Source organism: Melitaea cinxia, chromosome 7 (genome assembly GCF_905220565.1).
Source record: "Melitaea cinxia chromosome 7, ilMelCinx1.1, whole genome shotgun sequence".
Taxonomy (NCBI): domain Eukaryota; kingdom Metazoa; phylum Arthropoda; class Insecta; order Lepidoptera; family Nymphalidae; genus Melitaea; species Melitaea cinxia.
Genome location: NC_059400.1, coordinates 18,011,746 through 18,023,905, shown reverse-complemented (window position 1 = coordinate 18,023,905; position 12,160 = coordinate 18,011,746). Strand labels below are relative to the sequence as shown.

Sequence of the window (12,160 nt, the reverse complement as noted above, 5' to 3'; positions counted from 1 at the left end):
GAAATTTGATGCCTACCCTTTGAGTAGTCTTTAAAATGCGTATTTACTTGACTATTTTTTCGTCTACTTACGTTGTATTACTTGTCGATGTAATTGAAGTCGGTTTTGTTTTTCGTTTGTAAGCAAATACAATTATTATTATTAAACATTAAGTAACACTAAATGAGTTCCAGAGGACTCTTAAAGTTTCGAACCTTAAAGGTTCAAAGTCGGCTCAAATATACAGGTATGTATTTAATTATTCATATTAAAATGGATAAAACCAGAATATAAAACAAGAAGTACACAGACAGGCGCGCCCTGTACATTTTTCGTCCGCCTTGATTTGTCATACCGATTTTTACTTTCCGCGTTTATCGGAATACATTTTAAGAAACTTTTTTGAATAGTACCACACGTCACTATAATTTTATAATTTAAAATTATAATGACGTGATGGTACTATTAAAAAAAGTAAAGTATTTTTTTTTGTACTTTAAAAAAATGTCATCTAAATCCGTAAGTCCCGTTTATAAACAAAATATCATAATTACGATTCTAAAAACAAATGGTATAATTCAAACGTTATTTTAAAGCTGTAACTAATCCGCATACCGGCTACCGGCTCACGAAGCAGCCAAGCAGGTTCGCTACACGTTCATTCATGTGTGCTTTTTATTACTTTGAACTTTTTCATCATAAATAAATTTGTTTCTAAAATTTTTTAACACAGTAGAAGATGCAAGATGGATTAACATTTTGTGATATAACCTATTATGTCCAAATTAAATGTTATTGAAGTAAAACTACGGACGCTTGGCTTGGGGAGTAAGCTGGTGAATGCGTGACGAGATCGTTACGAAAAGGGGCGAGGCGAACGGAGCAAGAGAGAGAGGTGCGAGCACACATTTTGTCTCTCTTTCTTTCATAGCCAGTTACGTATCGTATATCTAAGACACAGTACGGGTCTATTTTAAAGAAGTTTTACTTCAGTCGTGTGGTCTAAAGAACACTTGTTTTTTATTTACATAGACATAAAAACATAGTAAATAATTCAAATAGGAGATACGAGCTCTACGAATAGGTACGGGCATTATCATATTACTATTATTTTAACAACCCTCAATCAAATTTCTACTTGAAAAGTAAAAATAAAATGAATTTACGTTAAGAATAATTAAAAAAGTCGAGCCTCTACAATTTGCAACTTGCTATAACGGGTTATCTTTCGATTTAATATAAAAAGAGATGCAAATATGAATTTACAAAAGAAAAAAAGAGATAGCAAGTATCACGCATATTTTCGTGCCGTAAGACAATAAATTGTGCGAGTTTTAATGGACTCGGAATTTTTTTAATAAACTTATTTATGATGATGTAAAATATTTTACTTAATTGAAATCATTCGCATTAAAAGTACATAATATTTACTATTTAATGTGTGTCCAACATAATATTTATTTAACCGATTTTTTCTACTATAACAAGTATTCAAAAAATATTTCAAATGATATTATATATTTAATTATATTTTGATTTGTTTTAAAAAGTGTGTATTTTATAGCATATTAATGCATTGTTATAAAAAGTATAGAGATTTAAGAGTAAGCGCTTCTTGCACTATTATTTTTTGAGAATAAAGCAATAACCTCCTTAGAGGCGTGCAAAAATACAGTCGAATTTAGAGCATCTTTTTTTTTCGAAGACGGTTAAACATTAAAAATGTTATATTTATAATACAATGATTTCACAACCTGCCAACAACAGCGTGTGCATTTGTTATTCTACAGCTTCTAAGCGATCAATGTCAAAAAATGTCAATAACATTGGTTGAAAAGTTTTTTTCTACAGGATGTGGTCGCGTGAAGCGCATGCGGTTTCGTACAAACTGTTAAACTTTAAATGTTATTGTACCCCTTACGTTCTAAAAATATATTCGTGAAATTTATACTTCGTTACAATGTTAAGTTAAATAAATATGTTTACATAAATCGGTGTTGATTTAAATGGTTTTATTTTGTTTAAGTTTTATATTTCTGCATCTGGTTTTTTTATTTTTAACGGAGTTTAAAATAGAGGTTTCATATAACTTTTACTGGATGTATCGATTTTGATGATTCTTGTTTTAATCGAAAGCTGGTAATTGTCTGGTACTGCTGTGTGGTTATGGCAGTAAAGAATATAGCAACCCCTAGGGCTCTTCCCGTGGGTGTCTTAAGAAGCGACTAAGGGATAGCACAGTTCCACTACCAACCTGGAACTTAAAAAGCCGATCGATGGCGGGATAACCATCCAACTGCTGGTTTTGAAATACACAGCCCGAAGACAGGCAGCAGCGTCTTCGGTGCGACAAAACCAGCCCTGCGGTCACCAACCTGCCTGTTCAGCGTGGTGACCAAGGGAAAAAAGATGAGTTCACGCCATTTTCGGCGCGAACTTGTGAAGGCCTGTGTCCAGCAGTGGACTACGATAGGCTGAAGTGAGTGGGTGTGTGGTACTTGTCGTGTGGCCTCATTAAAATAATAGTAATGGGTGTTTCACAGGTAATTTTTTTTTGTATTACTTTGATGAAGATGAAGAGATTTTTTCTTGAAGTGATTATATAATGATTTGTTACTTATGAAATGTCAATAACACCCTGTTTTTGATACAAAGAGACATATGTTCACTTACAAATTTCAATACTATTAAAAAATATATGATGGGGAATACCAAAAAATTAAAAAAAAAATGGAAAAAAGTTGTATAATTTTTATTTTAACATAGCATTAAAAGCCATGCAAAGTTTTAAAAAATTACGAATATTTCAACTCCTGGGAACGGATCAATATGTTTTAGTATCAAACGACAGGTGACAAAACTCAACGCGAGTGAAATCATGAGGGAGGCTAAAATGTCTAGAGACATACAGCGGACATGTGACTGACACACCCCAAATCAAATCAAAACTTTCTTTATCCAAGTAGGCTTCTAAGGCACATTTGAATCGTCATTTTATTTTATTTTTTCATATTTTGCACAAAGTAGGAAGGTAGGTTCATATTTTTTATTAATTGTAAATGACCAGTCAACCTGCAGTAGAGAATGGTGGATTAAGCTCTGCCCCCTATGCCCAGCAATATAATTTTACAAGCGTTTTTTTTTAATTGGTTTACCAGCAGGTTATTACACTAAAACATCATTACAAAACGGGATAAACATTATTCTTAATCTAAGTGCACAACTCATGAAAGTAAATATATAATATAACACAATTCAGTAATCCAAATTGTGACTGAAAAAATGCTAAAACTTACATCAAGAACATATCTAAAAGCCACATATCACGGTATCACAATAGCACAGTACTTCTCCGAACCATTATAAAAATTAACGTCAAACAATCGTAGTTAAACAATTGCTTGCTTTACCGACAAAAATACTTATAAAAAAATTATTATATAAATATAGACAAACAGTTTATCTTCAAAACTTTCAGGACCTACACAACGACAAGTGTACCTGCGCCAGCATTTAAAAAAGTAAAAATGTACCTTCATACAAAATTATCCAAAAGAAAAAATAATACTATTGACATTTGACATTTAATTAAAAATATATTTCTTAATCATATTTGAGTTTCAATTACGTATCGTTACATCAATGCCTATTTCTATTAACTTAGTCGCGTGTCTAAAGGTCAGAGCGGCTTCATTGCAGGACGTAAATGTTTCGTGTCGAAAGTCATTGAACAAAAGAACTATGGCACGATAAATACCCGCGCTATCCGGACAGCGTTATTCACCCGAAAAAATGTTTTGACTTAATTCATAGGCTGAAGCGGTGTTGTGTAACTTTATATAGTAAGTTATTCCTTCTCTTACATAGGGAAAGATGTCTATGTTCAGTAAGTGAGATGTTACAAGTTGAAACTTGGTGTTATTGATTGTGTTATAAAATCATGTATACTCCCATAGACAGAAAATGACATAGGATTTTTCCGATCAATACTTCGGCCTCTAAAGGTCGAGTCTATTATCAAAGAGAAAAAAAACGAGTGTTTTTAACTTATATTTCCCTCTCAACTTCCGTTCGTCACTCTTAATCACACTTTTCGTAACGTCACGCTTTCGTCACGCATTCACCAGCTTGCTTCCTAAGACAAGCGTGCGTAAAGAAGTTATACTTCAAAATTTTTCATTTAAGTCCATTTTTTTACATTGTGATTTTTGATAACTGTGACGACATAGATTATTTTGCTGTGACGAGAAAAAATCATAAAAAAATAAAGTATAAAACTAAATTTGATGAAATAAAAAATAAGGTACTTTTATTGTTACATACGCTTCAGGCCTCCAGTGGATCTGTAATATAAGTACTAATGTATTGTGTTTCATATTTTTTGTCGCACTTACAAATTTTTTACCTTTTTTTTTTACATAAATTACAAACCACGTAAAAGTACAATAACAATACGGTGGTGTGTGAGCAAAACGATTAAAACACTTGTTGTAATTTAATCGCAAAACGATTAAAACACAACAAGCAAACAAAAAAAAAACTAACTCATCCGATTACATCGACATCTTAAACGCGAATGATTAAAGAAATTGACAGTTAATAATCGGCTGTCACCTTCAACTCGGACTTGTAGAATCGATTTAATAATCGATTAAAACAGTTTAACATTTGACGCCCACGCATTGTCGTGTTGTCGTTAAAATCCGGTTTGAATAAAGATATGTTAAAATCGGATTTATGTCGAGTGTTGTATTCTTTTTATTGCTTGATCTCGGTATTATGATACAGGTTTGGATAAATATCAAATATTGTTGAATATATTTTGATGTTGATTGAATCGGTAGATTATAATAAATAGATTAAAATAAATGTACAAATTGATATTCGATTTTTGATAATAAATTACTCTTATTTTTTTTTTTATCTATAACACCTCTTTAACTTCTAAGCATAAACTTTTTCTTTCATTTAAAATATCATAACTTGATATTTTAAATAAATAAAAGGTAACGCATCGTGTTATAACAATATAACAATTAGATTTAAATCTATATCTTTGATACAATTATTAATCATTTCTTAGAAAGTAATATTTATTAAAATTTTCGCTAAAACTTCACGTCTTATACCGCGTACCACTTCTCAAACCGCGTGCCTTGATCACTCGAGCCGATCCCGAACATTTAGGAAAATGGAAATCTCAGTTCGTTTGCTGATAGAAAACGTGCCTGTCGCTGATGGCTCGTCGCGACGTCTGCAGGGAGCTGTAATTGCGGACCAAATGATTTCTTACAAGGGTAAGCACGCTTTCAAATCTATGCACGGTTTAAAGTGTTTTGAGTGTGTTCCTCATGCTGAGTTTTTGTTGATACTGTAATTATAATATATAAGTCACTATATAAGTATATAATAGAATGATCGTGAAAGAAAAAAAAAATCGGCGTATAGCTAAACTTAAGCTCGTATTTGTATAGAAACAGGCAAACGTAACGGAACGTAATAGATGTTATAATTTGTTGTATCAATAATTATCATTAGTCATAATTGAACCATAATTGTGCTATAATTATTTCCCAATGGATTCCTAGTGTAACTAAAATTTAAAACTATGAAAAGTAGAGAGTAATAAATAGTAAAATATGAATTGATACCATTATCAATAGTAATTTAAAACTGTTGCGAAATAATTACATTATTATTTTATTGAACTAAACTATAGACCACTAATCATATGTGTTTCATTTTAAAAACATTTTAGTATTTACCGTTATCGAATTAAATCACCATTTATCACGCGAGGGTAATAAATAAAATGTATTGTCTGCTCATAACGACCCCGCTTCATAGTTACCTAATCCTAGTTCGTCTTCAAAGTAATATCGGTAATTTACACGCGAACTTATCGATTTGGAATTTTTTCGTTTTGTTTGCCATTTTGAGACATGAATTATCTATGACTTCAATTCTTCGATTATAAAACTATAGTTTGTTTAGTTGAAAGCACTTTTATCAGACAATTTATTACTGGTTGAGAATTTCTTATAGATATGTGTATTCCATTTCTCAAGGTCGAGTATAGGATATAACATCAACAGTTTTTAATTTTTCCTAATAGCGATAGGTTTTTGACATAATTTTTATGGGGTTTACGTCGAAATTCTATTTTTAGTAGTAACCCACTTCAGAGATAGAGTATTGAAACTGGCTATTAAAGGAGTCGAGCATTAATGAAAATTTAAATACAAATTTGAACATACTTTTAAAATGGAATAGATAATATGAAAGGGATATGGAATAATGTTTTATGATATAACCAGATATATATGATATATTATGCGTCTGGGCAAACGCAGTTTGGGACGTCCTCCGGCCCGTTGGACCGACGATCTAAGATTGCCGGTGTAGGCTGGATGAGGATTACGGAAAACCGGGATATCTGGCGCGAACTTGGGGAGGCCTATGTCCAACAGTGGACTGCAATAGGCTGAGCTGACTGAACTGACTGAACCAGCGATACATAGTTATTTTATTAAATTCAATATTGATTATAGATTTTGTTGGTCATTTTGAGTTACTGCTATTACTTCAACCTTCCAAGCGCCGTGGTCATGGAACCCGTGGTAATAGCGTAATAAGCATAAAACTTAAAAGTAGTTATATTCTATAAATTGTATTAGTCATCATAATATTTACCAGAAAGATAATGTAAATCTTAAAGGTCGCAAGCCAACAAGATAGTAATTTACATAACGGTATGACGGAGCAAGGAGTACTAAATTTCCAACGGTTTCTGATTAAACATTTAATAAACGAACGTAAACAAAAGTATTATAGAAACCTGCCTGTCTTGGAAAGTCTAATGAGAATTACTGCATATCACTGATAGATGTATGCTGCTCAGAATTAAGCCTTGAGATTAATTATCCTTGAGGGTTTCGTTATAGTTTCGTTGTTAGGTGTGTTGGCTTACTGGGACTGTGTTTTGTTGTTACTTTTGTTCTGGTGTGACTTCCAATCTCCATCTGTATCCGGGGCCGCGGATTCAAGTGTAGATTTTTGGTCAAAAATTTGTTTGTGGAATGGAAATTGATGATTGGCTTTCTACCGTGCATTGAAGAGTTAATTTACTTTAAATATTTTGCTTACAGTTTTGATGGCATAAATGGTATACCATAAATGTATTAATGAGGTTCGTTTAAATACCATCTTCATTATTATTTTTTTATATATTTTTTTTTATTTAAAAATGTTTTGATTGTTAAATATTTTTTAAAACAAATATGTAAAAATGGGTACGTTTTTCGTGGTTCGAATTTAAATTGCATCGAACGCTTGGACATTTCATATGCATTGTCTCATTTCCCTGAGGGTCACAGTTCATTCCAGCAACAGCACTGAATATATCACTAGCCGTTTTCTCGCAACTTTACTCGTATCTGTATCTATATTTATAAGTGTTTTATTTAAATCTAAGTCTACTAAAAGTTTAAAAAGTATTTTATGTTTGTTTTTAAAACACTGCCATGCCCCATTTAACCCCTATAAAGGAGGGAGTTTCAAAAATACCGCTTTGAATCTGAATTTATTTCTAATCAAAAGCTAAACTATAATAATCTCATTCATATTTAGCTTCAAAAATCAATTCGAGACTTACGGATGGATAAGCAAAGACATTGAGACATCAGAAAACTTCCAAATTAGGTGAATACCGTAAATGATTCACTGCACATTGAAATAAGGCTCGGTGTTAGTGAACCAGTCAATCAGTAAAGTGTTGTTTTTATACGCATACATTTTAACAACTTCTTTTTATGGTGGTAAGAATATATCGTCGTCATGTTCACAATGTTTCCTGTATGGTGGTTATTTATTTATAGTTATTGCCAATTTGTTATTATTTTAATTATATCAGTATACTTAATGGCAAAGAAATCGCCTGAAGTAGTTGAAATGTATTGACTATAAGAATGAATACGCAAAATTCACAAATATTTTTTTATAATGTAAAGCATATTTGCTGTGTGGCTACGCCACCAAAGAATATAGCCACCCCCTCTCCCGTGGGTGTCGTAAGAGGCTACTAAGGGATAACAAGGTTCCACTACCACCTTGGAACTTAAGAAGCCGACCGGTGGCGGGATAACAATCCAACTGCAGGCTTTTAAACACACAGGCCGAAGACGGGCAGCAGCGTCTTCGGTGCGAGAAAGCCAGCCCTGCGGTCAACCCGCGTGCCCAGCGTGGTGACTATGGGCAAAATACATGAGTTCGCGCATTTTTGGCGCGAACTTGAGGAGGCATATGTCCAGCAGTAGACTGGCTGGAATGATGATGAAAGCATATTTTGGGGTAGTTTCACTTTTTAGTCGCTATTTTTTGTGATTCCGAATGTCGTTAGCTTTGATAAAAGCAGGAAATTCAATAGACCAATAAAGGATGGTTTTGAATTTTTTCGGAGGACCGATGGACCGACCCGTCCGAAATGGCGCTAGGCGATTAGTTTTTGCGTCGTGATTGATGGGTTTGCCATCGACTCGAATATCAGCCGATATTTATGTTCGTTGAAAAAATACTTTGTTGTCAAAGGATGCGAAAGAGTAGATGATATTTTGCGTAGAAACTCTCTTTATTTTGGCTAAAATTGTATACCCATTGACAAGCCTATTTGCGATTGGCGTTTGTAGTGACCCCGCTTTCTGCTTCGGATTCGATTCCCGCCTAAGTTTAAGTATTATATATTCGATTTTCTCTGCATAATCTACATTTTGAATCTGTGATAGCTTCATTTTTAACCATAATTTTTATTTGTAAAATAACAATTCGAAGGTGTTTTTGAAGTCTATTTGAACAATACTATTTTTGATTTTGATTTTCGATCTAATGACTAATCTTTCTCCATTCATTGTCAATTCATCTATAACACTACTATGTTATAGGCTTTTTTGTTAAATGGTCTTAACCAATTTATAGTAAAAAGTTGGTACTAAGTTAGTATCCATATTTTATTTATGGAAGTCCACTCAATAAATCTCCACTAATTAAGATTAAACAAACACCCCATTTCAAAGAATATTTCATAAGAAAGAGTTGCGTTCTCGAACCAGCCTGTGAAAGTATTTAATACGTTTGTGTTTTATAAAAATACGTGGAGGTAAAAAATAAAAACAAAACACGACGATTTGTCTGCATCGCCGGATATTATTTTAAATGAATTCTGTCACGCGAGGACACATCCGCTTACCAGAATTAGGCAGCTCACGATCAGGCTATTTTAACCCGTATCATTTCCAAAATAAAACCAAATTTCCTTCGACCGAGCGTCGTGATATCGCCCAGCAACTGAATTAAATAAAACGAAAAAATTTACTTTTAAACCCTTAATTTACGAACAATAAGCAAACAATTTGCGGACACAGCAATAAACTCGAGTTCATTAAATTGAATTTCGACAAAACCGAATGATAATAAATACAATACATCGCGACAAAATTATCTCGTAATCCGGTAAATACGAGTATAGCTTGACTCTTATACAGATTGCTACAGGGGCGATAATTGCGTGATAATTGCTTTACAAACTGCGTGGTTGTAATTGATTCAGTGATATTGTTTGGGGATAGGTCGCTGGTTCACATTCCGGTACCGGAATGTGCCGGAGACTGATTTATAACCCGGTTCTGCTTTAAACCAGCGTTGGGGACAGCGACGGACGCACGATTAATTAAACCATTTATAAATACAACTTCGCGATAAATATTTAACGGAGTAAAGATGTTGTTCGTCACTAAACATTAAATGGCTTCTTAAATAATGCAAGTCACACACTTTTAAAGTGAATACAAAATATTTGTGAACATAAAGTATTGTGATGGCATATACTAGTTAAGGTCGACGAGTGTAGACCCCAGTTTAATCTTTGCACGTGAGAAATAATTGTTTAAACCGAACATGCGTTTATCGTGGTCCAGGCGTTTATGTTTGTCTTACATATCATTAGAGGACATTAGAGGACGTTGCTAGGTGGTGCTTAGGCATTTGATAATTCAACATGTTACTAATTTTGTACTAAAACACAGTTTATATATTATTTTCAAAAGAGTAACTGCCGAGTTTCTTGCCGATTCTTCTCTGCCGAGTCTACATTCCGAATCGGTGGTAGCTTTACTTCGACAAATATAATAATTTATTTTTAAAGTTTTAATTTGTAAAATGACGATTCGAAAGTGTGCTTAGAGCCAATTTGAATAAAGCTGTTTTTGATTGAATAATTTTAGATATATTTTTTTAAATTTATTCATAATTTAATGACGACTAAATCAGAATCAGAGCATTTAAGTTGATGTAAATATTCTTATGTTCAATAAATTTACTTTATTAATAAAGGATGTATATTATATCAATAAAGCATCGTTATTGATATTATCGGTCACCAACCCGCCTGCCCAGCGTGGTGACTATGGGCAAAGCACATGAGTTCACGTTATTTTTGGCGTAAACTTGTGGAGGCCTATGTCCAGCAGTGGACTGTATAGGCTGTAATGATGATAATAATGATTGACATTATAGTTGTTGTTATAACATGGCATACTAAGGCACAGGGCAGTAACAGAATTTTAAAAATCTTTATTTCATATGCATGCGTAATCTTTTACAAAACTTTGACAAAACTTTGAAACTCTTTTTTTATAACTAAACGTTAATCTTTATTATTACTTTATTATTTACAAAAATGTAAAAAAAAATAATTTTTAGAAAATACAAATAAGCAACAAAGAAAATATAGAATTTTCTGTGTAACAATAGAAAATGAACATGTAGGAATATTCGTCCAGAACTAAGGAGCTTGCATTCCAAAACGTTCTTCAAGTTTACGACGGGATGCAATATTGTAAACTGCACGTTTCTCAAAATATTTTTAAAGTACGCTATATTGAACCTTACGGAGCAGTAACAAGAACTGCTAAGGTCTAGCTGATCTTAGCATATGTCTATGTATAATAATATTGTTCTGTATTCTTGGCATTTTAGATGTTAGTTTTAGTTCCAAGACTGTTCTAATGCCATCTCTTATGAAGGAGGAGGAGGACGCTAAACTTAATCTAGATCGCTGCTTCTCTAAGAGTTGGGGGATATATTACATTTATATGCATAGAAATGTAGCCCTACATGCCATTGTCATGTAACAACTTGATAAAGACTTTATTACGATTACTGATTTCTTTAATTTTTTTTATATCTTGGAGAACATGTTTTATAATAAAAAAAATCAATGATATTGATTTTTTTTGATAAAGATATATGTGTATAACTTAGTTTCCAAATTTATATAAAATAAAAAATCAATGATAAGTATAGTTTTTTTTTTGATAAAGATATATGTAGGTATATCATTTAGTTTCTAAAAAAACGATATCTTCCAGACAATTTCAGCTTAGGGTGGTTCAGTAGGAGCGGCTAGGAAATGTACAGGGAATAGGGATACATGATAGGGTTGTGCTGTGTTTACAATTAGGATGAATTCTATTATAAATAATAACCGTCCGCCAAAATATTTGTTCCCGCATAATTTACGACCGACTGCTCTAAATTAAATAACTCTTTTTGTGTTTGTTATTGACGGGTCAGTATTTGTATGTATGAGCATTGAAAAGAAAATCGATATACTACCATAAAAATTATTAAACATCTTAAAAATGATTTAGAATGCGATAGACATAAACATATCGCCTTTATCGTCTTTATGTGATATATGTGTTCTATTTATATAGCATGTTTATTATTATATATTATCTATATGTACTTTATTGAAATATATTCTCATTTGCACACCAATTATTTGTTCACTTCCTAACTGCCGTTTTTGTTTCGTGTCCTATAGGCTATACGCTAGATCGCGCTTGCGCTAGAGCGATAAGACCGCCTTTGTACATCTTTCATTTTATGTTTTTTTTGTTTCTTTTAATGGTGTACAATAAAGAATATTATTTTTTTTTCTTTAAAACTCATTAAAATTTACTTTCATCCAGACATTAAAATGCGATCTAAGTTATGTATAGCGCCCCTAGCGGTTCCGTTCAGATTATAATCATAAGATATCTCCCGGGTTTAACGCTAGAGTGCTCTTCAATTAGACCGAGTCTCCAAGTATTAACTGCATCAAACCTTATTATGATCTATCTTT

General features: G+C 32.6%; 1 protein-coding gene across 1 annotated transcript in view; it reads left to right on the top strand.

Annotated features, from left to right (window-relative positions):
• The window catches only part of LOC123654932, a 138,056-nt gene that overhangs the window by 116,382 nt on the left and 9,514 nt on the right, over positions 1 to 12,160 (top strand). The window lies entirely within an intron of this gene.